A 27177-nucleotide genomic window follows, 5' to 3' on the forward strand; every position below is an offset into this window, starting at 1 on the left:
TGTTCGCGTTGAAGATTAGGTAGTTAGCTTTAATATGTTGATATGTTTTGGACAAAGAGCTTCTTGTCTGATACTTTTTTCTTTTTTTTTTTTTTTTTTTTGTTTTCGTGATCTGATTATACAAAATCTTGTTCTGTCAGTCAAAGTCCTTTTCCCTTTGAGATAGATATTTGGGCTGTGACTAAAGCCCCCTCAGTCAACAAACCGGTGTTGAAGAGGTGTCCTAATGTGTTGCAACAAATAAGTAGCATGACTTATTTTCATTTATATTAGAAAAGATTTAGCTCACAAGGTTCTCACTGGCAATGGCCAGAAGCTTGAGACGAAGATGGTCTGACGAAGATAGCTGTTGGATGTAGTCAAAAGAGAATGATCAGTGTCGTTTGTCACTTAGCTCCAGACTGCATGACATGGCTCCCCATTTAATAAATGCAGATCATTACCATAGAACATGGGTGGTAGGTGTATTTATTTTTCATCTATATACGTATTTTTAACTACAAAGAGAATTTTTTCTAACATAACCTTGAAATTTTTGAGTTAATATACAAGGTTAAATATTAAACCTACTCATTCAGTCTGTCTGTCTCTCTCTAGCTCCCAAACCTACACTCTATTTTCAGCCTACCTGCATTCCCAGAAAAGATGGGGGAAGAGAAAGGGATAGGAGACTGCATTTAAATTCTGCAAGATAAATTAAGAAGATTAAGTTGTTCCCAGATTTTTGGAATTCTGAATGGTTTGTCGTCGGTCTCATTCCAGTAAACTAGAGAGCTCCTATAATTGAGTGTTTCAGCTGACCTCAACTGTATTATTCCACAGGGAAAGAAGCTGGTGTTTGCAATAAGCTCAAACTTGAGCCATTTAGTTCCTCTCAGGTCAAAACTAATGCACTCACTTTTATTCAGAGTTGGGCTAGAAGCTGATAATAATAACCAGCTGGTAGGCAATGAGCATCATCCGTAGCATTAACTGAAACCTTTTAGGCATCTAAAGGTGATGATGCATACAGAGTAGACAGAAGGAGACACATTCACAAATATACTCTTTGAGTTCATCGATGCTGTCCTGGGTTTTCGGATAAAGATGAAAAAATGCTTTTGGCTTCCTCCTGTTCTCTGAGCCTCTAAACTTAATGTCGCATGAGCTGTGAGAGTGTATTGTACAACTGCTGCGTGCTCGCTCTTGTCCCTTCCTACAACTCCAGAGGTCGTTCAAAGTGCTGGTACTTAAAAGACTGTGACTATATGGGTCAGCTTTGTTTTGAGAATACATACAGAATTTATAAGTTCTTCTGAATAATTATATAAAGTGGGATCGGGAATTCTGAGTCTTGCTGAAAATCACTGGATTTTTTTCATTACTGAACTGTTTTTGGAAGTTTTGTCTTAGTTCTAGCTGCGATCCTCCAACATGGTGTTTCCTTCAGGCTTCATATTTTTGACTGTTCTCTTGGGTGAAATCTTCAAGTGCTGGGAGCAGTTAGTTTTTAAATAGGAATTATATTTTGTATGTCCCTAGAAGAAGAGGTCAAGTCAAAAGACATACTAAAAAGGCCTCATAGCAGCGATGAATAAGAACTATCCCTTTTTCCTCGTGGGGACAGGCAAGCAGAAAACAAGAAAAATTGGAAGAGGTCAGAAAAAGAGGCTGAAAAAGGAAATTCAAAGACCAATGCAAATGATAATGCAGAAAGTCTGATTTCACAGGGTTTTCTTGTACCTATACTGTCTTGTGCTTTCCAAGATGGCTATCGAGGCATTAAAATCACATAGGTGGTGAGAACATACAATTAAAATGTGAAGGAAAATGGTTTACTTTTTTGGTAGATTTTTTTCATGTAAGCACACACCAACTGCTGTGTGTTAATTTTCTGGGTGGATTATATATTCATGAGATGCAATGTGAGAAATTGCTCATGCAGTCTATTTGAATAAATGACAGGATATACTGACAATGAAATGCAGGTGTATGAAGAGAGCAGGGTAGCTACTACCAGTAAAAAAAAAAAAAAGTAAATTCTTCTTGACTATACACTGTCCTTCAACCTCATTTTGGACATCTGTGGCTCAACTCTCAAGAGAATAACAAAAAGCTAGCAACCTTCGTGCAAGCCAGAAGGACTTAAATAAACATGGAAACACCAATACTTTCTGCTGCTAAATTACCCTGTACAGTTGTTTAAATAGCTGCAGGAGGGGAGATTGTAAATAGATGCCTACAGTCATGCACAAAATCCTATGGAATTAAAAGTTTGTTTCAAAATTACTATGAAATCAATTTGCATCACCATAGTAGCTAATGGTATTTCCAGAATCATAAATACCAGTTGTTAAACTGGAATGCATATTTCCACTGTAACACGTGCGGTTGAGACACAGGTAGGAAAGCCTCTCTGCACAGCCCCTTTAATGTAGTTCAGACTTACTCTGTTTTCTGAGGAAATTTAAATAACACAGTCCTTGCACCAGTAAACCTCTGTATTTTCTCAGGAAGCTTGTAAAATTGTCAGTTACAGGATAATGTTTTGAGATATCCGTGAGAACCAGGATTGCATCAGAGCCTAAACTTGAAAGAGCTTAAACACTTTTGAATGAAAATTTGCTTGTAGGGCAACCTAGGAATAAGATAGATGTATAATTTTAACAATAAGGCACGCTTTGGGAAGGTTTCAAGAAGGGAAAGGCAATTTCACTTACAGCTCTGAAGGAGTACAGAAAGAGTTTCTCTAGATTTGGGGAGAAGGGGGGAGTGTTTAGAGCTTGATGAGGTCCTGAAAGAATTTTCTGTTTTATGAGGAAAAACCAAAATTAGGATCTCATAACTGCATGTGAAGGCAGGCATTTCATTTCACAAATCTCTGCTTTTGAATCTATGCTTTTTGACTCCTGTCAGTGAATTTGTACTTCAGTGTTTAAGGTACTTACATTTTGATATAGGAAACAGTATTAAAAATGAAGCAAGGCACATGTACTTCTGCTATGTATCTGACTTCTAATTGCTAAACGCAGAATTAGCTGGAGCCAGAGAGATGCTTCATTTAAAAATATAATTGAAGACTCATCTAGGGAATGGTATATTTGAGCAAGAAGTGAGTGATTCATGTGGCTGCTCAACACAACTTCACTTGAATTGGATGAACTGCTTATGACTGGAATAGGAATGGGCGAAATAAAAAGTTTTTCCTTTCATGAATAATTTTGAAACACCTTATTCCTCCCCCCACCCGCCCCAGCTTTTTGGTAAAGAGGAAGAGAGGGATACAAAGGGAAATGGTAAATCATGATTTTTGTCTGCAGAAAGTTTTGGACTGCAGTACATTCAGAGTGCTTTTAGAATGCTGTTGTAATTGTTTGACAGGAGTCTTGATCACGTTGTATGTTGTGAATTTGTGGGCGACAAAGGAATAAGATGCACAACAGGACAAAATCGGAAGATTTCTGGCATGGCTAGGCATTCCCAGAAACGAGTAAATCTGCAGTAAATATTTAATGAGTCCTAGTTTGGTGATGGTTTGGTTTTTTTCAGGTCTATTTTTTGTTTGGTTGGTTTTTTTCTTCCGTTTTCCCCTGAATTTTCTTTATTTGTGGTTACGTTAAGGCATTATCAAGGTCTGCTGTCCTGGCAGATGACAGTACTTAGGGATTATCAGTCTTAAGAAATTTGGTTTAGGTGAAGGACTGGAAGACTAAGGACGGTCAATCACTGGAATAGATTATTGTGGGGTCTGTGACTTTTCTACCACAGGATGTTTTTGGGAGTGGCTGGGAAGCCATCAGTAAGGAGTGGGGTTGGCATTACACTGATATTACAATATGGACTGGATGACTTCTTCAGTTTTTTTTCCAGTCCCATTTTCTACATGAAAAGTGAGAAAATTGGTAATGGATTTTGTTTGGAAAAAAAAAACCAACCAAAAAAACCCCAAACCAAAACCAACTATATTAGCATAATAAGAGAAGGAATCGCACTTTAATGACCTCTCCTATGAGATTGTCCTCTCACGCTGCTATAAATGATGAGTTTGGCTCTGACATTGAGTTAATATATGGTAAACTAACTTGAAGGAAGGATCAGGCCCTTACTGTGTAGGTGTTATATTAAAAATTGGTCCAGATAAATAGTCATTAAACTTCCATTCTGACAAAAGGATCTGTGCTACTAAACTATTAAATTACACAAATACAATGTTGATACTATTTTAGAATGTAAGATTATGATATTCTGATGTGAAAATCATGAGATGGGGGTAAATGTAGCATTTTCTGCTGTAAACTATAGTTCACCTTTTTGTGGTGTAGTAAAATGTCATCTGCAAGGTATATGATTTGATACAGAAAACTACTCTGCAAAGCTCTAAGCATTTACAGGTTGTTTTGGCTGTGGGGTGGTTTTGTGTGTGTATTTTTGCAGCACTCAACTATTTATATCTTGAAAATTGAAATCAAATAAAATTGAATGGAAAATTCATTACTTGGCCTCATAGGCTCATGATTGTAGGCTCAAAGAGACAACATATAAAGACGTTCTTTGAATAAAACGTGTAATTAGCTTGGGAGTATGGAATGGAGTCAAGGCTGTGCTTTCCCAGGTGAGTTTTGCTCCCTTTCTGGTATTTTTGTCCCCATTGATTCTCAGAATCTTTTCCGTACAATGGCGTAGCTTCAGCAGGGAAGACGGGTTTTGCCATCTCAGGCTGTCTGGCATGACTAGAGCATCCCCCTGACAGATTGCTTGTATGGCTATGAACCTTCGGAAGGATATTAGACCCAGGTCTTTCATTTTTGGATTACCGTTCTAATTAGGCGGCTATAACATATTTAAGGATTACACTCGTTTGACGAGCTTCATCCACTAGGTACATAGCTGAGTGAACAGCTTCTTCCAAGTCCTTTGTCAGAGAAGCGTGAAAAGTGCATAAATAGATCAGAGCAGGAGGTGAACATGAAACTAGTCTAATGGGCGGTTGGTTCCCTCAGAGAATTGTCAGGGCTTTCGATCGCGCTTCCAGATGCATGTGCATTGATTTTTGCCTTGGACTCTCCCCACGCTGCTGACTTTTGTCTGGGTGGATTCACCATTTGTCTAATATTTCTGTAGGTCGGGTGGTCCAACAAGAGCTGAGCTTCCCCTGGGCTGCTGCCTGCTGGAGACCCCAGGTTTTCCTACAGTGCACATGCTGAGAAACCGCACGTTGTGCGGAAACGTTTAGTTTATTGAAAATGTACTGTGCAGTTGATCACTACGTGCAGAGTATGTTTAATGTGTGACAACATTAGATGTACAGCGTATGCCCAGACTACGTGCATGGCACATGCGCGGTATGTCTTGTCCTCACTGGAGGGGTTGCATTTCTACTGCAACTTTTTTTCTACGAGAAAATTCTAGTTGGAAGCATGACAAGATTCATCTAGCCCTCAGTTCCAACAGGTTACTGAGAGAGAATGTACTAATGTAGGCCCTCCCACTTCAGAAATGACAATTGCAGGTTTTACAGCTAATATTTAGCCTTATTTTTGTTTTTGAAGTGAAGTGGTAATGTTAAAAATAGCAGAATTCTTCCTTTGGCTTACGGGTGAAGTCCTTCTAATTGCTGAAGATATTGTTACCAATTTTTCACTGACTCCTAGTAGCTGCTTATTGATTGTCCATGCAAAGTAATTATTGCACCTTGGAAGCTTCTCTAAAACTGTCTTAATACATTGGATTAGATTCTGCTCACCGTTGCACCAAGGCATTTCTAAAGTGCTGTGACCAGGTAATAGCATCTTTGGCCCTAACCGTGACGAAACTATTACAGAATTGGCAAAATGACTGTCGCTTAGCAGTGAGAAAATATGCTTTGTATGAAGTTTTGTTGGTTGTTGTCCAGGATGAATTTTCATCTTTAGTATAGGATAATTCTTTGAAAATGAACATAATGTTTAATATCAAAGACCTTCAATAGAAAATTAATTTCTGAGGTTTAACTCATATTTATAAGCTATTAATTTAGATGACTAATTTACATGTATATTCAAGAATCCACTTTCTTTTCTAGTGTTTTAAGAATACTGTAATGCTAATACCATTGTTATCCTCTCTGATGCAAATATAAAAATTTGGTCAGTCTGCATTAGCAGGTCCTGGTTAGTGTTTTCAGTTGCCGTAGAAGGGGATCTGTCACAGTTTTGGAGAGGCTAGTTTGTCACTAGTTTGCCCTAGTATCAACAAACAAGGTAAGGCCAATAACTGGAGAAAGCCATTGTAAATGTTGGGGGTTTTTATTGCACTTTGGAGATTTCTGTAGTACAACTGAAACTGGTTATGTGAGAAAGCAGCTATTCAAATTGATGAAATGGAGCTCTGAAAGAGAAAGCTCTTACAAGTCCTCTCAAGAAATTCTAGCTATTGATAATCAAGATCTGTGTAATTTTTAATCTAAGTTCATTAGGCGGTGGGTTTTTGTTGTTGGGTGGGGTGGGTTTTTTTGGGGGTTTTGGGGTGTGTGTGTGGTTTTTTTGGTTTGTTTTGGGGTTTTTTGGGGTGGTTTTTGGTTTGTGGGTTTTTTGAGCTCTCTGTGGCCAACAGCCTCCTGAGCAGTGCGTGAATAACATCACAGGCTCAGACTGTGCCTGCTGCACCGCACGTCTTTAGAGAAGGCAGTGCTTCTAATTCGCACTGTACAGCTACTGCTGTCAGTGATAGTCTCTAGAGACTCATCACCAGAGTAGCCATGTCATTAAACTTTAATCAGGCCGCAGTAATTCAGTGACAACGAAGATGTGTGCTCAGGTAAGAATAAGCTTTCAGTCTGAAAAAATGGAGACTGGCTCTGCTTAAGGAGCTACAGATGATATGAAGATTATTAAGAGGTTTATTCTTGCGTGTTGATATTCTGATGGTGAAAGTACATAACAATATGGCAAAGGGTCTGACAAAAATGGAAACGTTTTATTATACTGATAAAGACTTCTTATAAGGATTAGATTTCATGGTGCCTGTCACAAACCTTTCAGTTTTCCAAAGCTGAGCCGTATTTATTTTCAAGTAGATAAGCAATGGCTAGTTATTTGTTTTATTTTGGAATAGGGAAGATTAGAGTTTAGGTTGCTTAAAAAAAGAAAAAAGAGATTAATTGGTAGGTATTTGTTTTTGAAATGAAAATATTGTATCTAGGGGAGAGTATTTTGCAGAATTAACAGAAATCAAGACCACAAATGGTAATAGAATGAATTTGTAAAAATGTCATGCATATCTCATTTTAAGTCTATTAAAATCAGGAAGAGTTTTTGTTATTCCTTTAAGAATTAGCAACACTGCAACATTTTAAGTTTAAACTACTCACTGAAGTTTGCAACAAGTTACTGCGTAATTCATTTGAAAATGACAACAACTTAAAATTTAAAAACCACTGCAAAAGTCCAGGTTATTCCAGTTTTAATGGCTCAGAAGACTTGTGTGACGATCCTATACAAACCCACAGAATTCTACCACACGCATTTTGCATTGAGTATTTATCACATGTAGCTTTGGCTTTTACCGACATGCCTCATGACTTTTCCTACATTTCCTATATTACATTTTGAATGGGCAAGGTTTTTCAAAAGCAGTCAGCATTATCCACGCTCTCCGTAGTGACTGTCATACTGCCCCGGTGGGATTGTTAGGAGTTCAGCTGTCAGTCAGTAATTGATAATTCAGTGATCTTAAAAACTGTCTCATCTTTCTCTTTCGCCATAGATTTTTCTTTGCCATTCTGTCACGTTTGCTCTCCTGATCATCTAAAAGCATGAAAAACACTGTGCCGGCTCCACTCCTTTTTGCAGCGTGAAGCTGGACTTTAATCATAACCTTTGGAATTGGAATTACCAATTGGTTTGGAATCTGGAAAATGCTTTATTTTATGCAGGCGACTTCATAGGCACAGCAGACTAATTTCAGTCCTCTGCAGGATTAATGTTTTTCTTCATAAATTGCATCTCTTCTGGTTGCATCTCCTGCACCATAAAACTGCTCTGTGTATGTGTACGTGCCCTGTATCTGTACAAGAGTACAGTGCATGCATGAGAAATGTAACTCTTTCCGAATTTCAAATTTATTGCTTATGTGCTCTGCTACACCTGCATGCCAGCAAATCCTTTTGTACTCTGCATTTGCCCTAGGAAAGAGGGTTTGTTTTTTTTTTTGAGGAGACAGATGTTACCAATGTAATTAATCCAGTCTACATCTTTCTCCCTGAGTGCTCTTGAGATCTCCTCAGAAAAGAGAACAGCTAGCAGACAGACTCCTTTTGCATGGACTTCTCATTGCACTTTAAATCCATCCATATAGCAGCTACGTTCTGGGTTTGGGTGTGCGTAAATGCATGTGCTAACACTGATTTTGGACTTTTTGTGCTTAGTGACCATGCCAACCGCTGTGGATATTTTGGCCAAAGTCCAAGTTCCTCGTATAGGTCCTGACATGATCATGTATAATTTTTGAGTTTTAAATTGTGAAGGTGTTGTCTGAAAACTTTGCGCTAATATCTCAACTTCCAGCTCTCGGAGGCATCTGTACAGTCTTTCCAAATGCATCTGTTGCTGGGGGTGGCTGAGTGGGGACAGAGCACTAATACAATGCCTGTTTCTTTCTTCTAATTTTTAGTACCCTTCATAACTCCTGCCAGAGAGCTGGAATATACAATAGGACAGAGCTTCTGTTTGACTTTTGCAGCTCTTTGGCTTGCCAGAACATTTATACTTCAGAAATGAGTGGACTATTTCACTGCACCTTTCCAGGCACCCAAACGTCAATTCAATATTGATTACTGGTTAGAGAGGGAAATGCAAGAAGCCTAGACAGGATTGTAATAAATGCAGTGTGACTGGTGATCTCAATGCAGGCCGGAAGGCTGGGCTTATTCTCATCCCCGATCTCTCAGATTGAAGGTCCTCTCCTCCTCTCGCTGAAGTCAATGGCAGTTTCTTCAGTTTCTGTTCAAATCGGAGCGTACCACCTGGTTTCAGATCCCTAAAATTTATAGCCGGTTTTAAATTTAAAATTTCATGCCAAACACACCAGAGATTTCACTCATGCAACTCTGGCATCTGCCGTGTTAATAGCTCAGCATATTTCTGGATGCAATTCAGACAACCTGAATATCCACCAAGCAGCTCAAACGTCTAGCCCAGCAGCAGCGGAGCCCTTTGTGTGATTGATTGTCCAACTGGGAGTAGGCTCAGATTGGTATTTGGGCCTCAAGTTTCAGATTTAGTGCCCTTTTTTTTTTTTCCTTGTTCTTTTTAAAAAAAAAAATATTTTTTTAAGCATCTATTCAATCAGCCTTCAGCAAGATACTATAAAGCATGTATAGATCTCGTTAAGGGTAGTCGATTGTTACAACTAAGGTATGTTTAAATAATTTCCTGAATGTAGGCCTTGCATTTCACTTTTCTTACAAAAACAGTCAAAATGGAATAACAGTAGAGCCATACAAAACCAGCTTTGTTAAACTGAGTTAGTAGTTCAGTAATTTAATTAAAGCTCGATAAAATTAGGCCTACTTTGATGGTTTTTCCCATGGCTCTCAATTACAGGTTCTTAAACCTTAGGGAAAGGCTAAGCTAATGGTAATTATATCGTGTCTTGCTTCTCTGAATGATTTACTTTCTTATTTTACGCCACACTGAATAGCTACCTTTTTGGTTGAGCTTTATATATACATACAATAAAATATTTGCAGTAGACCTCAGGAGTATGCATTTACACACTACTCCATGGTACGTGCAACCATTCCCCTACTCTTTTATATAAAAGCTGAACACTAGGTAATGTTACCAGGCCCTGCGCTTATCAGGATTATTTTTCTGTTGTTGAATCCACTTTAATGTCCGGTCTTGCTCTCTCCAACACCAATGGCAGAACTCTCTTGAATTTCCCTAGCGCAATTTGAGTCTTGTATCCAGGCAGGCGGTATTTACTTACATGAGACTGCTTTATCAAATTCTTGGGACAGCCGTACTATTTCTACTTCATAGGCTGCATTTAAACAGGTGGGTGGGCCGGGGCGGGGGGGAGAGTAGGGAAATGGGTATAATTCCAGTTCCTTCAAACACCATTAAAAGAAATGCACATTAATATGCGGTGCCTAATCTGAAGGTCACACATTAGTATATATGTAAGTTTCTGGATAAAATATGAATATTTGAGTGTATACCTGCATATATACTATCTGATATCTTGTATAATTATCTTAAAATCCAACATTTATGCGATGACTTTGTCACGCTTGTTGGAGCAAATATTTTCAGTTTGGTTGTAGTTTATTGATCTTGTTTCTCAGTGGAACATCAAAATGTTTTGTGTGTTGCCTAAACTCTTCAGTGTCAGATGTTAAGTATCAAAAGTTTGGAAATCCTTGTGATGAGGGGCTCTCACTACATATTTATGCACAAAAGGGCTTGATCTTTGTCTTTGATGTGATGATGTTAAAGGGTGAGATATTGGTCAAAGCAATGTGTGGTTTTTTTCATCAAAAGGACAACCACAGGGGGGGAAAAAAGTCCCCCTTACGTTCTAGGTGTAAGTTGACGGCTTTAATCAGTGTTTCATCAGGAATGGTCCTATCGTAATATAGTTTTTAAGTCATGTTCCTCATGGTGGAATATGAACATTTATACTTAATTATGGTTTCTCTAGGAACAACCGTATTTTTTATTCTTTCAACGTGTTGTACAAATGCTTTTAAAGACTCAAGCAATACAGTCATAATTCTCAGTCCTGTCAGGTGAGATTGACTTTCCCAGTGACTGGCGTTTGGGAAGGATGTGTGCAAGCCTGGTCAGTATGGTTATCCTGGTGTCAGGAAAGGTTTCCTGAAGGATTAGTATATCTCTACATATGGAATTATCCAGGAATGGATGCAAACCTCTAAGTCACTTATTAAAGCAGTGGAACCAGCTTGTTTCATGGTTTGTGTTTCTAATTCAGTTGGTTCTTAAAATTTCTTTTTGTTGTTTTCACCTAAAAATTCAGTTCTTTTTCCTTTCAAATGTGGCCATAAGTTTAAACTGAGAATTCATTTCCTTTTATGAAATAACTCTGAAAAACTGTGGTGTTCTGCATTAATAAAGTTGTTTAAACCTTGTCGAGACACTCACATTAAAAGTCTTTACAGTCTTTATCAATTGGCTTTTATTCATTCTTGTAGGTGGACTCACAAAATAATTGTTTTGGCATATTTCTTTAAAATCATAATATACAGGAAAATGGCAATAGCAGAACTTTTGCATTAAAAATTCTTTATTCAGTAACTTTGGTTTCAGGTTTGAATAATTTAAATGCATGTAACACCACACAGCTACACAGGTGCCTAGATCCTGCTTTCACCGAACAAAAAATGTAGCGTTGACATACGTGTCATACCCGCCAGTGGGATCAGGAGAGGGCTCAGCTATGTGTGCAGTACTGGAATTTTGGCTTGTAAGTTTGGTTTGTGTGTTTGTGGTGTGGGTTTGTTTTTTTTTTTTTGGGGGGGGGGGTAGTTTTGGGTTTTTGGGGGGGTTTTGAGGGTTTTTTTGTTGTTGCATTTTGGGTTGTTTTTTATTATTTTTTATTTAACAACTCTAAAAGCAAGCTCTGCTTTCATTCTTAATTTCTGGTTGATTTAAAGGAAAACAGCAGGAAATAAACATAAGACTGAACTGAGGTTTGTACTGTTCAGACTTGGCTGATTTGGGATTGGAATACAAAGGCTACAGATGCCGTGTGGTTTAGAGGGAACTCCTCCTCTTCTCCCTGGCTGGTATGAACAAGGGCAGGTCACACGAACCTCTTAAACTTGACTGAGTTCTGTTTTGTATGAAGTACAGTGTTTTGCATGGTTTTCATATCTCAATTCAGTTGTCAGCATCTCCAAAACCTTCTTAACCTAAGGAGTAAAAAAAAACAGAAATAATAATAATGAGGGAAGAATAAAATTAACTTTAATTTGTCTTTGGGATATCATAGAATCATTGAGGTTGGAAGACCTCTAAGATCATCGAGTCCAACCGTCAACCCAACACCACCATGCCCACTAAACCATGTCCCTAAGCGCCTCATCTACACGTCTTTTAAATACCTCCAGGGATGGTGACTCCACCACTTCCCTGGGCAGCCTGTTCCAATGTTTAACCACTCTTTCAGTACAGAAATTTTTCCTCATGTCCAATCTAAACCTCCCCTGGCGCAACTTGAGGCCATTTCCTCTCATTCTATCACTTGTTACTTCGGAGAAGAGACTGACACCCACCTCGCTACAACCTCCTTTCAGGTAGTTGTAGAGAGCGATGAGGTCTCCCCTCAGCCTCCTTTTCTCCAGGCTAAAAGTAGCAACATTTAAAACATCCAGCTACGTAGTCCTTAAGTTTTAGGGAAGGAAAAAAAAAAGGACTGGCTTTACAGTTTTAATGGTGCTTTGGGCATAGCTAAATTTTGTCTGTCACCAGAAGTAATCTCCAAATGTTCTCGTTCTTATGGAGTCATGAAGCTTTTTTTCTTGTCAGAAAACACTTGCTAAGAAGCAGATTCTAGAGAAAGAAATAAAATTATTGTGTGGGTTTATAACATGCTATGAGTACACGTAAATTACACCATTTATCAAAAGCTCATTTATACTTGTCAGATTATGAAGCTAGTTACGCTGAAGATTGAACTCAAGAATGTTGCATTTTTTTCTAAGGTGATAATTTCTTTGGTTTTTTTCTTTATTTCTGTGTTGAGATCTTAGAGCCAACTCAAGGTATGACATACTCATAATCCATTATATATAGGGAAAAGTATTTACTGCCTCACAAAGTTAGCTACGTAAAAGTTTATTGCTGTAGCAGTCAAGTTGTTACTTTTACTGCAAATTAAAATTCAAACAATTTTTTTTTTCATTGTTCTGAATGTTCATCTGTAAATACAGCTCAGTTAGACGTGAAGATCTTTCAGAATGATAAAAGATTTTGGACAAATTCTAAACACATAGAAGAATCCATTGAAAGTCTTAGAATGTGTTGCTTTCCAGAGGAAAAGAGAACAGATGAGAGAAATAGAGGGGGAGTATAAGCAGACCACAATATAGAGAGAAACAGATGGGGGATGTATATACGCACCAAGATTAAGGGTATGAAATGTACAGTAGAAGAACCACGTTTCTATCTAGGCATGTATGTTACCAGTCTCCTCTGTAGTTCTCCACATTTGATGCTTTGACCTCTAAAATCGCAGTGGTGTACAGAGGGGGAACAGTTTGATGTATAGCAATCTGTATAGCTATACAGAGAATCGGGGGATAATTCAGGCTGGAAGGAACTTCAGAAGGCCGTATAGTCACACCAAATCCCAAAGTATCTGAGCTGCTGCTGTTTTTTAAATTTGTACTGCGGTTTAAATGTTGCTATGCCATGAAATTCTGCCAAATAGGTCTGGGAAAAACCATGAAAGAAAATCCCCTTGTCTGAAAGTAACGTCAACTATACTTAAGCAACTGTCAGAAGCGGTTTGTCCAACGTATTCTTAAAAATTCTCACTGCTAGACATTTCCATAACCACTACAGGTAATCTATCCCTGTGCTTTAGAGCATTGGATAGGCAATGCGCTTCAGCACTATAGCAGTTTAAGATGCCTTTGTACCACAATTCAGAAGCAGAGAGTACTCACTGCGTTAAAACAGCAGGAGACAAATAGGCATAACTTCGTTTATCTAACTATCAAGTTCAAGCTGCTATCTTACTTTTGTGTTCCCAAACAGGTAAATTCTGCTACATCTATGCTGTGCTTTGAACTGTCTGTTGTCATAGTAGTCACAAAAGCATTTATCGTAGGATGTTTCAGCTGGAAACACTTAAATTGAGCCTAATTGAGAGAGACTGAAAAAAAAAAATCATAATAAAAGGATGATCCGAAAACAATTAAGTGTATACTTGGATAATTATGAACCTACATTAATTCACTGACTTTTAGAAGAGGAATTGAGTGGAATTGTGTGAAGTATTTTCCTGGATTGTGATATGAGTGCTGTTACGCTTGTGAAAGTTAGGTAACGGTTAGCTGAAGTAGTTCGTATAGCTGTGAAAACAGCTAATCCACGCAATTTATATTTGGTCAGAAGGCAAAGGTTGCTGAATGATAGTAAAACTGGGAGAATACCTGCATGGAGGCTTGGATTTTGGAATGCAAGTGCAGAATTCAGTCCATTAAACCCCTGTGTAAATGAGCCTCTCCGAGCTTTCCAGAGCTGCAGAGTAATTCGGCTAACACCAGCGTTTTGCTGAAGGAAGGTTGCTCTGTTATGCTGAAAAATGCCATCTGATTTCTACAGAGTGGCAGCCTAATGATGTCAGTAATGCTGCAAAAGCCTCTCTGCGAAAGTCTCATCTTTAGTTCTTGTTGCTGCTAGGGGTTATCACGACTTGCTACTTTCATGATATTGTAGGCAAAAATATGCAATACTAGATTATCTCTTATCACTGTCACAGCCCAACCCTCTCTGCTGCTAACATAAGATGGAATTATAAGCATCAAAGAGAAATAAAAAATCAAATCAAATTGCCCACTGAGTGACTCAATTGCATTTTCTGTTTATTAGATGTGATGACGTGATAAAATACCGTCATTCCTGGGCAGTCTAAAAGCAATCGCTAGCGATTTATTTGATAGTTCTCTCTTTAGGCTCAGTCTTTATTTCCAATCTGCGCAAGAAGGGGTATTTATCTGCCTAAATGTAGCTATTTTGCTTGGATTTCTGTGTTTGCCAGCTTGTCTCCTAGTCTGCCTAGGAAAGATGGAAACACCTTCAGAGAATTTTTGAGTAGGTGTTGAACTCTGAATCACTGTCTGGGAGAGCCTACTGAAGCCTCTTTTCCCTTGTTTTGTTGGGCAAGTTGCCTCCTTTACATAACAGTTGACAGTTAAGCGGAGTGACTTTTCCCCTTAATATAACGTGACCCCTCTGGATGTAAGCTGACAAACTCCACGCCACACTTCTTCTTTCTTCCTTATTGTTCTTGGGACTAGGGTATGTATGCGAGGAGCAAAGTCAGGACAGACCAGCCTTTGGGAAGAATAAAAAATATAAGATGATACGAACCAGGACTCCATTAGATGTCCTCTGGCACCTGTCTACTTTGCGCCTTCTTTAAATCTCTGGGACTTCAGAAATAGACATATTGCTTGTCCTTTATGGCTTACAATGACTGGAGAGATAACAGCATGGAAATAACTGTATAAAGAGATTTTTAAAAAGTTTTTCCCTTTTTTTTTTTAATAATAAAAACTATGGCCCAAGGTCCTGCCTCCAACAGAATTCAAAAGCAAATGTCTAGGATAGAGCATGAGAACAGGACAAACATATATGACCAACATCCTCTAGTCCTTTCCCCAACTCCAAGTATTTTTAATACAGAAACATCCTGAGGTAATATGGTGTCTATGTAGTCAGTAACTGCTGACAGATCTCTCTTCCATGAATTTGTCCAGTTTCTCTTTAATCCATATAAACTTTCACTGTGATATGGCAAGGAGATCCACAGCTCTACTACTTTTGTATGAAAAACCAACCCTTGTTTTGAGTTTGGTTCTTGTTAGCTTCATTTGAGGCCGCTTGGTTCTTGCACTGAAAGAATTGGTGAGTGGGCCATCTCACCGTACTGGCTCTGCGCCGTTCATAATTTTGATGATCTATCTCATATGTCTGTTGTTTGCTGTTCCAGGTTTCAGTCTTGGACATTTATGGCAGGCATTCCCTATCTTTTTAAACAACCTTGTTTCCTCTCTATGAATTTTGTCTAGCCCTGCTTTTTGAGAGGAGACCAGAACTGCCCAGAATACTTCCCACTGCCCCCCTTGCCCCTTTACCCTGTCCAACAGGTTTCAGGGTTCATTTACATGACATTTTTCAAAGGTTGAGTCTTTGTGCAAATTTGGAACAGCATAGAGCATGTGCACAAACATGCTATTCTTCCAAATTTCAGGTTCCTGTTCTAAAGCCTGGGAGCACTGAAGATTGGCAAAGGAAAGGTCACCAGGATCGTCTTGGGGGGGTGTCTGGTGTGTGTGTGTGTGTACTTTTTTTTGTCGTTGTTTTGTTTTTTAATAGCTATTAAACATTTCATCTCAGGACAAACCTCAAGAATGGTTGAAATAGAAAATGGAAAATTTCAGCCACGTGCAGAGTCCAGCAAATTTCTGTGTAGCTGAAGGAAGGTTGCGGATTGAAATGCGCTACCAGAGGCGCTTCGTTTGCTGCTCTGAAATGGAGCTGCTCTGAAATGGAGCTGCATGTAGAGACGAGCTGCCAAATATAGGCCTCCTGCTTACTTTGTCTAACTTCTTGGCTGCTGTCTTTTTTGTTCAGCGGGTGAGGAAGCTGGTGAGAGTGTTCCTATGCTCTCCCTCTTTCATCATGTTCCTGCAATGCAGTTTGAATTTGCTACGACACGTGCTTTTTATAGGAATAATGATCATGTTCATATGACCTCATGCAAATCGATGCTGAACCTGGATACTCTTTATGCTTTTGCTGTATTTGAAATGTACTGCAGTGAAATGATATACCAGCTTATCTTCCTGTAGTAAAAAGCCCTCTGGGCTGAATTTACAGGGCTCCTATGCAAACTGCTGCAGAAGAGTAAATCCTATTATGGGATTTCTGAAGCCAGACTGAAGAGCTGACAAAAAGATGGGTCAGTTCAACTAATCAGCTTTTTAAATGTATTAACATTCCATTCAGGAGAGATGACCTAGAATGGTCAGCTGCCTGCAGTGTCCGTAGGACTGAAAGGACCAAATCTGCGGAGAGCGTTCTTGCAGGAGTGTGGCGTTGCTTCAGGCAGGCAAACTGCCTGTTCGCATCTCTCAGTGATGGGCATGAGATGAGCCCAGTGACTTCACAGTTCAGTTACACTCGCATATCTTGCTTTATCCTGTGATTAGACTGAACAGGCATCTCCCAAAGGATTTTATCCAGTGATCTTCCTGCAGAGGGTCTATGTGAAAAATACCTAACACTTGGCAGATGTGTAGCTGCTGTCCTAATTGTATCGTAATTGTGGCACAAAGCATGCAGCAGCTATTGTGTTCACATGGCTAGTTTTAGCATAAGATGGCTACAAGCATTTTAATTGCCTCTGTCGATCAGACCTTCACTGGTGATGTAGCAGAGGCCCTGATTAGGCACGTTTTGGTGCCAATTAGCTGTGTCAAAGCCAACTTCATAGAAGTCAGAGCAACTGCTGTTTGGAATGCATGTGTTTGGGCAGAGCTGGGACCCAAGTGATTAAATAACTACAGGTTTTTCTCCTAACTTTACTCCACTGACTTCCCATGAATGAATTTGAACAGTCATTTATTAGATCACAGTGGCTATACAAGCTGCAGAAATGCAAGTATAAACTTGTAAAAGAATCGTGACACTCTGATTTTGAAAATGGGAGTGCTAAGGGTTAATGAAAAAGGGCTGCTTCCTAGAAGCAGTAGGTGATGGGCAATGGTACCAGGCAAGTCCTTAGCAGCAGTTCCCAGGTGCTTAAAGATGGCCTGGTGCCTGGGATGATGTGGCTCAGAGAAAGCAAGAGCTATTGCTGCTGGTGTAAATAGAAATGTCAGAAAGAAAATCTGAGTATACAGAGGATTTGTTGGATTATTATTTGTGTAACAGGTAGAAGGTATTGGATTTTCATATCCAGGGTCGTTATCCTTTTATTTAGGCCAGTATCAAACCCAAAGGGAAGGATGAATTGAGGCGAAAGATAGCAAATCCTGGTCAAGAACAAAGTATGTATGTGTGGGCTTTTTGGTTTCTCATTTTTTGGGGGGTGAGGGGACGGGATGATGTATCAAGTGTGTATATATAGTGCTGTTAGTCACTTACATAATTGCATTGACTCACTGTTTTTGATGCACTGAGTTTTCCTTCTAAATGCACGAAGATGGAGAGGATCAAGGTATACGATGTGGCACCCAAAAAGAATTTGCATTGAGTGAGGTGTAGTGAAGAGTGGCTCTGCAGAGTTCACTGGTCTTGGGAGAAACGAGTCGAGGAGCTGTGCCAAAACCAATTTTACATGATATCTACATCACAGTTACTTGTGTTGGCACAGACCACTTTAAAGCTAGTCCTGTGAGCAGAAGGGAAAATGGGTTTATATTGTAGGCTAAATCTAGTTATAGCTGGGGCTAACAATCTGCTGCTTCAACATCATGAATGTCAGTCATGATAGTCAAATCGATATCTGGGGTGCATGTGCATTTCCAATGGGTTAGTGATGCCAAGGTCTAAAAAGGATTTTGGTGCAGAAGTGCCGTTTCATTCTTCATTCCTCATATGCCCGTATGATCTGTTGTCCCAAACAACAGGAAGCCATTGCACATTTATGGCATAGCTGTGATGTTAACAAAAGGTGTTTACATCTAAAAAGGAGTACTATGAGGAATACCTAGTTCTCCTCTTGAACTAGAATTGTTTATATGTTGTTACTCTATATTAAAAAGTTGTATTGAGTATGGACACAAACCTGATTTTTTTTTTTTTTTTTTTTACTGAGAATGCTGCAGATGCAGATTCCTACATAGGTGGGGTTTTGTGCACGTTCACAGTGGCAGATGAAGACATGATTATTTAAATGGTCATCTTGTCCTTTAAGTCAGACAATGCACAGATAAATATAGACCAAGAAAAGAAATCCGGTAAAACACTTGACTTCATATCACAAAAACTATGTAGGAGGAGGACAGTAAGGTTACAAACTTCACAGTCAAAGACAGTAGAAACAAAAAAAATGGAAGTTACTTTGTGCTTTTAGTCTTCCACCTGCAGCTTCCTTGTTTCAGTCCGTGCTTCCTTCCACCCTCTCATCCTGGCTCTTGTCCCACCTGCCAGTCTGCTTTCCTCGCCGTATTGCCTGGGTGAGAGGAGCAGAAGCATTGAAACCCAGGAGCGAGAGAGCGTTTCTGCTTGCATTTCTGTGCCTATTGCCTCAACAGCCTAGGCTGGAGCTGCTTGGTGCCAGGAGACTAAGCATTCATGAACTGCATGGGAACAGCCAAGTAGTATTTTTCATAGAAATGGTGAAAAATAAGTTCCTGATGACGAGGAACATTCATACGTAGCAAGCTGCTTAAGAAAATAGTTGCGTAGTGAATTTCATTAATAGGGGCAAAAGAGAAGTTTCTACTAATGCTAATTTTTGCAAATGACTGAAGTACTTCTGCTACAATGTCCCCAAAAAAGCCCCAGTAAAAATTGCTGGTGTGGGACAGATAATGTGGGAAATCTTCAGCTCCATTTCTTGAAATATGACAAAGTTCTAAAATTGCCTGATGCTTCCATTATAACAGTTATACATTATAATGCTAGACACTATAATGTTACCTGTAGGCAGCATCGCTTGTTCTGATTATTTTCATTTACATCTGTCTGCTACAATTTAGCTCATGGGCTTTCCCCAGGTTTTTCAGCTGCCTGGATAGCCCCCGTTTCACATATTCCCAGGCTGCCCTGTTTTTTCCTGTTGAAATTGTCTCTACTGATGGGATTCTCTATGACTGCAGTTTGCTGCACAGGTCTGAGCATTGCTCGAGAACATCGTGTGGCACAGTACTACAAATAAGACCTTAGAATAAATTAAATAGATGCTTATCGGGAATGATTTGCTTACTGCTATTTACTGATTTGCTTATAATCAAGAATTTTGGCATTAGGAAGTGAATGTAGTCATGTTCCATCTTTTTTGGGGGGGTTTAAGGACACAGATTTCTCTGTACATATGACTGTATATCAAACTATTTGTTGAAAGAAAGCGAGGTTTGTTTGCTAACATTCTCATGACCAACAAGATAAAAATAACCAATATGTGACTGCGTTTAGAGTCTTGTTTGTTTTTAGTGGCAAGCTGTTGTTTTTGGCGAGTTAAACTACTCTGTGAACCTTCCTTTGGGTAACTGTTGGAGTCTGCTGTGTTTGTAACATGAAAAGCAGTACAAGATAACAAAACTCTTGAAGTGGAAGGGATCGCTCCAATTTTTGAGATATGGTCATCCACACTAACAAGTGAATTGAATTGTAGTCATACTTGTTCTGTTGGAAAGGATCCGCAATAAAATTGCCAAGTACATATTTCAGTATTAGCTACTTCAAGGATTAAAAAAACCCACCTAAGTATACAAGATGGTGTGAACAACTAGGAGATTAAAAAAAAAAAAAGAAAAAAAGTGTTTTTCTTCTTGTATTCACCTCTAGATTTTTTTTTTGTCTTTGGAGTTTATTTTTTCTCTGAGTCATGAATATTACAGTGTTGTTTTTAATGAAAGCTAAGGTTCTCAATGAATGCCTCATGTCAGAAGTCGAGCCTTTCAGAAACAAACCAAATAGCACAAAACTTGAAGCAGAATAGAGAATAAGCAAGGCTGTCTTGACATTGCACAGAAGTGTTTATTAAACTACTCCGTCAATATCACGCTACCAGCCTTGCTCTACACTCCTGAATTACCGGTAGTGTTTAAGACCTTGAGTTTTTAGCAGTTCAGCCGTATGTGGTGTTTACCTTTCATAGAAGTAGAAACATCTTGCTTGTGTTAAATGACTGAAGTATGAATTCAGGATTGCAAGATCAGATGTGAGGGAAACAGAGATATTTTAGCAAACAAAGGTCCCATTTTCTTGTGTTCTCTCCAATTGAGGCTTGCCTCTATAAGTGCAGAATTCTATTCTATCAAATGGCAATTCAAATTCAAAGCTTTATCTTTAGATAACTGGCCTCCTCCTCAGAATACCCTCATACACAGTATTTATTTTGCTGTTTAGGTTGGTTTTACAGAGATCCAAATCCTGTCAGGCTGAGCTCCAGTCTCCTCCAGCTTTATGGAACATTTCCAGAGGAAATGTTGAAATGGATAGATTTCATGGGTGAGGAATTGGTTAGATGGTCGCATCCAGAGGGTAGTGGTCAATGGCTCAATGTCCAGATGGAGATCAGTGACGAGTGGTGTCCCGCAGGGGTCCGTATTGGGACCGGTACTGTTTAATATCTTCATCAACGACACAGACAGTGGGATCGAGTGCACCCTCAGCAAGTTTGCAGATGACACCAAGCTGAGTGGTGCGGTCGACACGCCAGAGGGACGGGATGCCATCCAGAGGGACCTGGACAAGCTGGAGAAGTGGGCCCGTGTGAACCTCATGAGGTTTAACAAGGCCAAGTGCAAGGTCCTGCACCTGGGTTGGGGCAACCCCTGGTATCAATCCAGGCTGGGGGATGAAGGGATTGAGAGCAGCCCTCCCGAGAAGGACTTGGGGGCACTGCTGGATGAAAAGCTGGACATGAGCCAGTAATGTACGCTCGCAGCCCAGAAGGCCAACCCTATCCTGGGCTGCATCCCAAGAAGCGTGGCCAGCAGGTCGAGGGAGGGGATTCTGCCCCTCTGCTCTGGTGAGACCCCCCCTGGAGCACTGTGTCCAGCTCTGGAGCCCTCAGCATAAGAAAGACATGGACCTGTTGGAGCGGGTCCAGAGGAGGGTCACAAAAATGATGAGGGGGATGGAACACCTCTCCTGTGAAGAAAGGCTGAGAGAGTTGGGGTTGTTCAGCCTAGAGAAGAGAAGGCTCCGGGGAGCCTTATAGCAGCCTTCCAGTACCTAAAGGGGGCCTACAAGAAAGCTGAAGAAGGACTTTTTAGCAGGGCCTGTTGTGACAGGACAAGGGGGAATGGCTTTAAACTGAAAGAGGGTAGACTTAGATTAGATGTAAGGAAGAAATTCTTCACTATGAAGGTGGTGAGGCACTGGAGCAGGTTGCCCAGAGAAGTTGCGGATGCCTCATCCCTGGAGGTGTTCAAGGCCAGGTTGGACGGGGCTCTGAGCAACCTGATCCTAGTTGAAGATGTCCCTGCCCACGGCAGGAGGGGTTGGACTAGGTGACCTTTAGAGGTCCCTTCCAACCCAAACCATTCTATGATTCTATGACTGACAGTGCTAGCATGTATGTTGCAACGCTTTTTAACATTACTGTGGTACTGAATTAACAAGCACTTTAAAATGACTCCAGCGGTGTTCAGCTCTTAACTGTCATTGTGGTGTGGTGCTTTTCAGAATGATCAAGAGCATGGGGCCAAATGAGTCACCTGTGCAAAGCTCCATCTGGGATCATCTCACCTAGAGAGTCAGAATCTCTACCGCTGTTTATCTCAACCCCAGTGCTAAACTCCCCTTACTACTTCCCTGGTTATGTCTTAGAGTTGAGATGTGGCATTTTTGCAAAAATCAAGGCCTGCTTTTGGCAAACAAGAATACTTCCCCCCCATTAAGGTGTGTGAAACATGCTTAGGGTGTTCACCTTACTTGCACAGCAGTCTGATGGCTACCCTACTGTGAAGCACTTTCCTGGCATCGATGAACTATAAAAGGTGTTTTAGAAAGGGATTTAATTAAAATTATTTGTTTCAGACCCTCCTGCTGGCTGGAGGTCTGTAGCTAAAGATGGACTAATTACTGTAAGAGCTTTTGGATCCAGTGGAAGAAACCCATGGTTTGCAGTCAGTGATAGATCTGATCTGTGTTATGTTAAATATGATCTAAAATAAATGGACATAAGGTACAGTGTGCTTACTAACAGGAAAAACCTAAACTGTCCTATTTAGAATTTTTGCAGAAGTATGTATATGTCAGTTTATTTTCTAAGCAATTTCTAGTAGGAATAACTATTTAAAATGCATCTGATCTAGTTCTCATCTAAGGTTGTTTTTTTTTTTTTTTAAATCACTTATTTTCATGTGAGCAGGGCCATAAAACAGAGCTTCGATATTCCTGTGTCCTTTCCCTCCGTGCCCCACACCCTCTTCCCAAAAGGTCCTACCCTCATTAGTAAAGACTCATGACATGCAACAGAGTGTGTCTGTAAGTACACGTACATAGCGGGTGTCAAGTTAATTTGCAAAGCCTTCAGTCTCCTTCCCAGTGGTGGGGCTGTAAATTGCATATTCCCTACTTTGTCCCATGGCTTTGCTTCAGGAATCTGAAAAAGGACCCCGTATTCCCCATTCCCTGGGACAGAGTTTGAGTTCCCGGCAGCTTCCCCTTCACTTTGGGACCGCATCCAGCCCCACATATGAAAAGGTGCACTTGTGATCCCTTTGGGTGTGTATAGTGTGCGAGACTAAAGGACTGCGCTTTTCTTTGAAGGAGAAAAATAACCTGTGATTGTCCAGGCTAGAAAGAGCGCCTTCATCAGAACGTAGCATAGTCATGGCAGAGTTTGTTTATAGGTTCATACTCAAAATTAATCTATTAAAAAAACCATGCAGAAAAGACATGGGAAACGGATGTGTTACCAGATTAAATCTTCACTGAATGTTTTGAGGCCAACGCTTGTCTGATATTCAAAATGTGTTGGGCAAAAATACATCTGCTGTGGAAGAGTTTCCATTTTGTGTCCTTGGACCTGTGGCAGCAGAAAACGGGTTGTGCGGAGACTGTGTTGGGCAAATGATGTAACAGCAGCAACCGGCTGCAGCCCAGGGGCTTCACAGCGCTGCCACCCCCTGCAGCACTGGCCCCTGCCTGCCCTCAGCCTCCTCAGCGAGGCCACCTGGCCCCCGGCCTGCCTGGCCCTGGCTCCGGGGTGACCCGGCCCGGGCGCCGGCGGGTGAGGTGCCCGCTCCGGCCATGCCCCTCGGTTCCTCACAAGCGCCGCCTCGGGCCTGAGGTCTGAGGACGCCCCTTGCTGCGGGTCCCTGAGGTTGCGCCTCATAAATCCTCTTAATTTATGAAGTTATTTCTAGAATATCAAAGTCTTTCTCTTACCTAGAAGTTGCTTTCTTTTAAAAAAATTATATTTATTTTAAAAATCCAACCTAGAGTTGCTTACCCAGTTTTACTGGAAACAGGAGGAAACGTTCTTTCCCTGAGTCACAAAAAAGTTTGATGTGTGGGTGAAAGGCATTATTTAGATAAATAAATTATTCCCTCCCTTAATTACAAGGGGAAAAGCCACGTGTGTTTCTTTTGTAAGCAATCAAGAGCAAAAATGTGTAACATAACATTATCAGAAAAGACTTAAAATCTGTGGGATTTTAATGCAACTTAAGGAACATGGCTGAACGTAATGACAGAAAGGGCATCAAAATGCCTTTCATTAACGAAATATTAATTTTTCTCTTTTCTCCTTTGTTGTATAAAACTTGCAAATAGCGGGCAGTTATGTACTGGCAAGGAAGCAGCTGTGATGAGCTTCTCTGCAGTCAATACGACGGCAGAGTCAACAAATGGGACGACATCGTGGCACACAGCTAAAGGACTTAACCCTGTAAACTATGGCCCGGAGTAAAGAACACCCGCCAACAACTGCAGCGTCTATAAAACTTCTCTCAGGTAATTTCAAGGGCCGGGAAGGCAGATTACCGATGTCGCTATGAGGTAAAAGTTCTGCATTTCTACTCCAGAAGATGCCAGAGATCCACAATATCTCCTGGCAGGTGGCAATAATGAGCTGATGACTTAAAGCGAACTCTGAAAAGTCTGAGCATGAGCCAAAAATGTTGTGGACTCCGTTCCCTTAAAGCTGAAGGGAGATTTTCTCTCTCGTATTGGCCCCCTCATCAGTGAATGTATTTACTTGGAAGTCTTACACGTAGAGGCAGAAGTTACCTGGTATGGGTCATACTCTAAAACGTCCCTCAGGCCTCTCAGCCACCAGCCTCGGTGCTTGTGGCAAGTGCTGCTGTAGAATGTTGATTGGGTTTTTTTTTTTTTTATCTATAAAATATTGTCATCCCTTAGGATACTGTTCTTGAATGTGTCGGAGTCTTATCAGAGGAAATAATCTTAAAGACAAAATAGTTCTGGTTTCAGCTTTTTTTTTTTTAATGGGAGGTTTTGGCACAAAGTTACATGATTTTACAGCCTCAGAAGAGCTCAATAGGCAGCCTTTAATTTCTTTTAATTCAGTTTTGTTGCTGGTGCTGCGGTAGTTGAATCTGTTGTGTTCCATACAGAGAGCGATACTACACTTATCCAAAGCATGGCCTCAAGCTAGCATCTGCGTCAATGTCAGTTAGGGATTTCAGACCTGACTTCTTGTTCAGTGTTTGGTCTGGAACTATTTTATGGAAAAATAGCTTACCTACTTCTTCTGCATTCACCTATGAGACCCCTCAGTCCCTTATTCCTCTTTATGCAGGCAATAACTTTTTAATAGAGACATTTATGACTTTTCATTACTGAAAATGATAGACCTGTCTCTGTGTTCAGAGTACATCTCAGCTGAAATGTTCCGTCAGCCGCTCTAAGAATACCTACCCTTTAAACTCTGTCTAAATAAAAAACACAATTTCTTTATTTTAATGCAGCCCACGCTTCTCATGAAACAAGCTAATTATGTTCCACAATTACCTAAATGTGTTTGTTCCAGTTTGTTACTTATTTTGGGGCAGCATCTCAGACAATGTTGGTCACACTTGTGTATTCAGTTCTGATCACGCACTTGTTAGGTATGCAGGGTGATCTTCAACAAGCGAGTGGAGGTCAGATAGACTGAAGATTGCTCATGTTCTTTAGCAAGGAACTGCTTTAGCAGAGCCCCTGGTGATGGACCATAGTGTGGGAACATGTCACTAACGCAAGGTTCGTCCAGCAAAAAACTCACACCGTTTTTTTTTTTTATCGGAGGTTGGACAGCTCTGGATTGAGGAAATAGCGACAGTGATAGGGATGTGTGATCTCTAACATAATGGAAGGAATAGCCTCAATACAAAGCTCTCTAGCTTTATGCAATGCATGATGGTAAGATTAACGCACATCTTGTTGCTTTATGATATGAGAATCGGATTTTGGCATGCACTAGAGAAAAGGGATTAGCTGCACCAAAAAGAAACTTAGGTCAAAAAAATTAGCCCAACTTTTCATGCCTTATTGCTCTAAAAAGGTTTTCATATATTCAAGGGGAAGTACTATTAGCAGAGCAGAAAAGGAGGACTGGGGAAAAAAAAAATCTCTTACCAACAGGCTGAAGCCATGGTCTTGGGCCATCCTGGCAGGATGGGAAGGAATCTGGGTGCAGAACTCTTCGTGGCAGTCAGGCATCCTATATTTTTGCTGCTTTGACCAGATGTGGTCAACTTGGTCTTTTGTCAGAAAGGCCGCTAAGTGCATAAAGAGCACTCTGCCACTAAATGGAGGCAGTGTTTTAGAGGATCTGACAAGCAGGCTTGGAGAGACTGGTTCAAACATGTACCTCTCTTCTTAGGAGTGATAGTGTGATGAGAGGAGACTAAGAGAATATGTTTAGTGCTTCTTCTCTAGAAGCAGATGCAGGTTCCCAATATGGAAGCTGGCTTGTGTGACTTGAGGAGGAGGAGGACCTGTGTTTTACGATGCTTCTCTCAATCTTTCTATTCCAATCTTTCTCTCTAAGAATGCAGTGCAGAGGGAGGTGACCTGCTAAGCTTCTCCCAGCTTGCTATGCTATCCTGTTTTTTTTAAGAACTGCATCAAAAAGGAAGTGATATGTTTAGCCCGTAGCTGCTGTTGAGTCATCATTAAGAATCACTTGCTTCTCCAGATTAAAAGTTCTTTTTTTTTTTTTCTTCCTAATTTAGTTGATTTAATTTACATATTGACTTCTAGTTTAACTGCACTTACAGGTGCATCTCGGTATCTCTCTGTGCCTAATGGCTTCAGGAGAATTTACACAGTTCTTGTTACTGCTTCAAAGAAACAAGATGCTACAAGTTGATTTGAATGAAAATATTAACGCACTAGAGAGTTGCCTGTGCAGAATTTGCTGTGACTTCTGTAATACCTGTGTTTGTTTCATACAGGGAATTTCACCTACTCGCACTTCATTTATCAGCATGTTCAATATAGTCATCAAAGGTTATTGTACTTGGATTTGTTTTTGAGCATGACTCGTGTTTCTGCTATTACTTGGAAATTAGTCTGTACATAATTTCTTTACGTTTCTTTCTGTCAGAATCGGTTGTATCATTTTAAAGGAACAAGCCCACAGGGCTTCCAGATTTTGTCAATGTGGAGCAAGTAATTTCATGAGCAATGTCTTTAATATCAAATCTCTGCTCTGGTATTTTAATACTCTCAAATTTTGCTATATGATGCAATTACATTTCTGACAAGAGTGGTTACATCTTTGACATTAGGACAGAAAGCGACAGGTTAGATTTCCTGCAGTATTTTGTCT

The 27177-nt window shown here is 40.2% G+C and overlaps 1 long non-coding RNA gene across 1 annotated transcript; it reads right to left on the reverse strand.

The window, feature by feature from the left end:
- Positions 1-11513: 11513 nt before the first annotated feature.
- Positions 11514-26235, reverse strand: LOC143161542 (uncharacterized). The gene is made up of 3 exons (XR_012995552.1): positions 25980-26235; positions 18780-18891; positions 11514-11893 (listed from the first exon to the last, which is right to left on the reverse strand). It is a non-coding gene; the product is annotated as an uncharacterized LOC143161542 (long non-coding RNA).
- Positions 26236-27177: the final 942 nt, after the last annotated feature.

This window comes from Aptenodytes patagonicus, chromosome 6 (assembly GCF_965638725.1).
Source record: "Aptenodytes patagonicus chromosome 6, bAptPat1.pri.cur, whole genome shotgun sequence".
Classification (NCBI taxonomy): Eukaryota; Metazoa; Chordata; class Aves; order Sphenisciformes; family Spheniscidae; genus Aptenodytes; species Aptenodytes patagonicus.